The sequence below is a fragment of the Arachis hypogaea genome, chromosome 20 (assembly GCF_003086295.3).
Source record: "Arachis hypogaea cultivar Tifrunner chromosome 20, arahy.Tifrunner.gnm2.J5K5, whole genome shotgun sequence".
Lineage (NCBI taxonomy): Eukaryota > Viridiplantae > Streptophyta > Magnoliopsida > Fabales > Fabaceae > Arachis > Arachis hypogaea.
The window spans coordinates 103,200,657-103,206,519 of record NC_092055.1 but is presented as its reverse complement, the minus strand read 5'-3'; the positions used below and the strand labels follow the sequence as shown (position 1 = coordinate 103,206,519).

The 5,863-nt window shown below is 34.6% G+C and overlaps 1 long non-coding RNA gene across 2 annotated transcripts; it reads left to right on the top strand.

Annotated features, from left to right (window-relative positions):
* Positions 1-563: 563 nt before the first annotated feature.
* Positions 564-4,812, top strand: LOC112782342 (uncharacterized). Of its 2 annotated transcripts, XR_011878988.1 has the most exons (8): positions 564-1,320; positions 1,406-1,478; positions 1,810-1,865; positions 2,887-2,985; positions 4,020-4,087; positions 4,186-4,275; positions 4,422-4,458; positions 4,566-4,812. It is a non-coding gene; the product is annotated as an uncharacterized lncRNA (long non-coding RNA). The 2 variants fall into 2 exon arrangements; XR_011878987.1 differs by having other exon boundaries at positions 2,887-4,087.
* The last annotated feature ends 1,051 nt before the right edge of the window (positions 4,813-5,863 follow it).

Below are 5,863 nucleotides of genomic sequence, written 5' to 3'. Positions count from 1 at the left end.
AAATCTAAAGAATTGATTTATCTCATCAAAATGAAGCAACTTGCAAGAACGCATGATACGAGGTGTGGAAACATAGAATTGAGTAATTGAACCCTCACTAGGAGTGTATGCGCTCTAATCATTCGGTGTTTAAGGTCAATTCACTTTACAAGTCTCTTCTAATCATGTTTTCAAGGATTTTCTTTTCATCTAACAATCAACAACCATGTGATGCATGAATGCAATTATCATGAGGACTTATTAGGGTTTTAATGGGGTTAGGGTCAAGGTGGGATAGATATGGCTAAGTGGACTAAATTGATTGAATCCTTGATTAGTTTAAGTATCCAATTCAACCTTTATTAATCCAATAACAAAAATGTGCAACCTAACTTTCCTATTCTCACTTTTTTCACACATTCATATATGCTCTTTCATTTACATCACATATGCACACTACAAAAAAAAGAAGTTAAAATGGCATTTATATTATGGGAGTTTTGAAGAACCGCCATAATATTTGAATATTCTAACATTTTCCGTTGATGCCATAATTTACTTTTGGATTTGTGGCGGTTTTTGTAATTAGGGCGGTTTTGAACCCCCATTGTTGTACTGTACTTGAAAAAATTGCATTGAATGGCAATCCCCTGAAATTCGGCCAGATCTGAGATCTCACTCTTTCTCTCTTATACATCACCACCCCTCTTCACTCTTCAAAAACCCCCAAATCTCAGGGTTAGGGTTACAAAGCCAATTACAACCACAGATCCATCAATCAATCCATCAACAATGGCGGTCTCGGACGGCGTCGTGAAGAAGATCATCCTATCATACACCTACGTCGCGATATGGATCTTCCTGAGCTTCACGGTCATCATGTACAACAAGTACATCTTAGATCACAAGATGTACAACTGGCCCTACCCAATATCACTCACCATGATCCACATGGCCTTCTGTTCTTCCCTCGCTTACATCTTCATTTATGTTCTCAAGCTCGTTGAGCCTATTTCAATGTCCCGCGATCTCTACCTCCGCTCCGTCGTCCCCATCAGCTGTGACACTGTGACGCTGTGATTAGGGCAGTTTTGAACTGCTGTGACGCTGTTCTCCTGTATGGCCTCTGTGACAATCTCCGTTCCTCTTGCGTTCTCCGACGACCTTCTCCGGTGACATCTCCTCCAGCGACATCTCCTCTGGCATCGATCTGCATCTGCATCGACGACATCTCCTACAGCGGCGATTTCCTCCGGTGACGTCTCCTCTAGCTTCCTCTCCTTGTCATCCTCTGTGTCTTCTCTGCCAAAATCGTCAATGCCTTCCTCTACGACGATCTAGGTCAGCTTTCTTTCCTTCCTTTCCTTCCTTTCCTCTCCTTTCCTTCCTTTTTGATGAGTCTCTCCTTTCCTTCCTTACCATTCAGATCCCCCACTAGGGATTGCGTTCTGCAGGAGAGGAATTCCTTTGTCAACTTCCAAGCCAAAACCGGTGTAGAGGTTCATTCCTCCTCTTACTGTATCGCAATACATAATTTGGACGTTTTGTTCAATTTTAACTTTTAGGGTTCGGAAGAAACTTTTGAAAGTGACGAGCAGCAATTTGATTGAGAAAATAGTTAAAGCAAAATAATGCTCCTAAACTGTAGATGGTTATTGAATATCAAATGCTTTGAAGTGGTAAACATTTTGTTTCACTGGTTGATGAATTAGCAAATCACCATTTCTTTTTTGTGCTTGTCATTGTGGGGAAGAAAAGTATTTTTGAATGGTTATTGGGTTGATCAGTTTATCACATTGGCAAGAATAAGATTGTTTTTTGATGTTGCAGAATACAGAACTGTGTCTGGTGTTGCTGGACCGTTGGTTATTCTTGATAAAGTTAAGGTAATGCCTAGTTTTGATGCTATGCTTATTGCATATTCTAGAATTTTGAACTTTTCTTCTGATTGCTCATTTTTGTAAAGAGAATCTGTTGTCCTTTGTATTCCTCCTCTGCTGTCTAATTTTCTCTTTAATCCCAAAACAAAAAAATCATTGAGAAGCCTTGTTATAATATTTCCTTTGGCTGTTATCTTCGTTGAGGATTTTTTTCATCTAACTTCAATTTCTTATCTATGGTTAAAAATTGATGCTAATGCAACACATTTGATTTGGTGATATGGTTAAAAGTTGATTTTGTTGTTTGCATATTGGAGAAAATTCTTAATCTAGGAGAAATTCAATGAATCTGTAATTGATATACTGTTTTAGGTGGCACTGGTGTTGCTGCTGCCATTGAGCAATGAAGTAAGAGTTAATGGTTATGGTGGTTCTGAGCAATGTGAATATAGTCCAGAACTAGCTCAAATACCACCAGTTTTAGTCTTATTAATTATATATATTCATCAGTTCAAATCTTTATAGTTTTGCTTAATTAGTATTGGTAATTTAATTTGACTTTCACTGAATGAGTGTGATGAGTGGAAGCAGATCATAAAACTTTGGTTCAACTTCATATAAATCTTTCTATTATGACACTCTATTTAGTCCTTTATAGAGAAACCAAATGGGACCCCAAGCCATAAGTTTGTTTGCACCAAATAGGACTACATGCTTTTATCATTTGTTCTACAACAATTAGCGATACAACATTTCTTACAAATTTCAAAGCTAGTAAATAGTATAATTAGATATGATAAATTCTAGCTCTAGGCAAATGTGGTTGATTAGTACTAAATGCACAAAAAATACTAAAACTTCTGAAAAATCCTTAATTATTAGCTGCAACTAACATGAAAGATGCATTTTTATGTTATAATAAAAAGTATTTTTCAATCATAAAAGTTTACTTCCACTTCATTCTTACTCTCTGTCATACCTTCGTCGGTTTAGTATACAGTCTGGTAGTTAACTTGTTGATTTGTAGGTTAAGGACTTAAGCTCTCATCTAAATGCTCTAACCGAGTCAGAAACAGAGGGTGTCCAAGGAGCTGCTGCGGTTTTTAATCAGAAACAGAGTATTTTGGTATACGCTTCGATGTGGGATCTATTTCTTTATATTTGAGTTAGATAAGTGAATAATAACCACTATAAAAAATACCTTAAAAGAAATTGAAATAAGTCATTCCATAAATAAAAATTTTCAATTTTAAATTTCTTGTAAGAATTGGGATCGTAAGATTCATTTTCATGACATGCATACCTTGAAGGTTGAGTTTTCCTTTCATATATCTCGTACCGGTATGTATACAGCCAAAATAATTCTGAGCACTCATCAGCAACTCTATTCAAAAGTCAAACTCATGATCACCTTTAAGCATGCCCTTCCTAGTTATAGTTCTATTGTTCCACCATCTAAGCCATTTACCATGCTTCTTTTGCCTCCTGATTCCGTGCAGTAAGTTCTATTGTTCTTGTTGGGACTTTTCTTTTTTAAATATTATTATTTACCCATACTTAAATTTTATTATTAAGAATTTGATTAATTAAATTTTATAAGATGATTAAGTTTCTATTTCTCTTGAGAAGGAGTCTTTTTATCCAAGTTGAGAAAATATAGTTGTTTTTGGGATAGGTAGAAATGGGATGAATTTGTTTAGTACTTAACCAACTTGATATTAATTAAAGTGAAAAGGAAAATACCTACATCTGCTGGCTGCTGCAACATGGAATATTGACAATACTCCATTTGTTGGGCTTGCTAGTGTTGAAGATATGCAAGTTATATTGGGGGTTTATGAGACCTCTTAACTATCAAATATCCGTGAGACTGAGACTTAGATCATCTTCATTGTATGCCTCTTAGTATCTATACATTTTTTTCAATGGTACATTTAAGATATTATTTGGTTGGATTTAAAAGGACACCTCTATCTATATATTGTTTTCAATAATAGTACACTTTAAGATATTACTATTATGCTCTTCTGCATCTTTTTCTAATAACAATTATCTATTCAACAAAATAATAGCCTTAGAGAATTGTGGAATATAGCTCAATCTATTAGCTTGTTCCCCCTAACAAACCCGATCTCACTTTATTCTTTTTTTGTTGTGCAGCTCCTGGTAGAACACCGCTAAGTTGGCGAACTAGAATCCAAATTGCGATTGACGTAGCTAATGCATTGGTACATATGATTGATTAGTTTAATATCAAGCTTTAATATCTTCTTGTTTGGTATTTTTATTGTTGAATCACACTTTTCCTTTGCATTGTCACATGCAGGAGTACCTTCATTTATATTGTGATCCTCCTTTGTGCCATAGAGACATTAAGTCTAGCAACATTTTTCTGGATGAAAATTTTGTTGCTAAGGTGGGATAACTATTCATCCTCTTTTTTCAGAACTGAATAGTTCAAAAACTGCACAAATTTTATGATGCAGTAATATTTAGATAGTCATAGACACCTTTTAAGTGTTAATTGATTCGGTTTTTTTCCTGTGTCACATCGTTTCACAGATAGCCGATTTTGGCCTTGCACAGGCATCAAAAAATGGTTCGATATGCTGTGAACCTCTAAATTAAATCAGACCTAAAATATATATCAATATATGCCTTTTTCTTGCATTTCTTGTGCTCATAATAATTATATTTTTGTTGTAGGGATTGGATCAGGAGAGTGAGATTCCATCACCAAAAGAGTTAGGAAGTAGGTCTTCTGGAACAATCAACAAGGAAGCATGACCTTGCTTGATATGTTCAGACGTATATTAAGGATTATATGTTAAAGACGTATTATTGAAAAATGTTACTTTGATACTTTATTTTTGGATTATGACATTTCTATTATGACTTGGATTATGACTTTTGAATCATGTATGAATTAAAAATCATCTTATGATGTTTGATTTATGGCTATGTCTTTTGGTTATTACGAGATTTTTAAGTGAGTTTCGAAAATATCACTTTAAATTGGTTGTTTCAATCTTATTTTAAAAAGCATAAAATTGTCATCATAATTAGGTACAAATGGCGGTTAAAAACTCCCATTTTAAATGAAAATGATGCTATTATACGCTGGTAGAAATGGCGGTTAAAAACTGCCATTTTAAATGAAAATGATGCAATTATATTTTGATAAAAACGGCGGTTAGAAACTGCCATTTTAAACACAAAAGATGCCATTATAACCTGGTAAAAATGACGGTTATAATGGTAAAAACGGCGGTTAGAAACCGCCATTTTAAACAGAAACGATGCCACAACATCCTGGTAAAAACGGCGGTTATAGCCACCATTTTAAACATATCAAAAACCGCCATTTTAACCCTCAAAAAACCGCCGTATTATCCATAGGTAATTGTGGCGGTTTTCTGAAAACCGCCGTAATAATCAGAATGGCGCTCAGAATAACGGCGTTTCTTGGAGGCGTCATTTTTGTAATAATGGCAGTTCTAACCGCCGTAATTTCCAAAAATAACCGCCGTTTTAACCCTTTTTTTTGTAGTGGCATTCCTTATTCATTTCTATTCTCTTTGGGGTGACTTTTGTCCCATCTTATTACTATATATATATATATATATATATATATATATAGTAATAAGATGGGGAAGTAGGAATGTTATTATTATCATTAAACTATCTCTGAGGTTCATGGATCTGGAAATTATGTTTACTGTTCATGTTCTTATTTACTATTCATGTTCTTATTATCTGTATATGTCAAAAATAACCACTCTTTAAATTTGGAAGTACAGGCTGTTTAATCTTATCACTTAAAGGAAAGGTAGCTGTAAGACCCTTGTTGATGGGCAGTAAGGCTAATTTGACGATGTTCTTGAAAGTGATAAGATTCAAACGTAAGAACTTCTGGTGGCTATGGATTTAGAGATTTCAAAAAAAAAAAAAAAAAGAAAAAGAGTTAAAAACCCTAGATTCAAAAATTTGAGTGATAGTTTAGT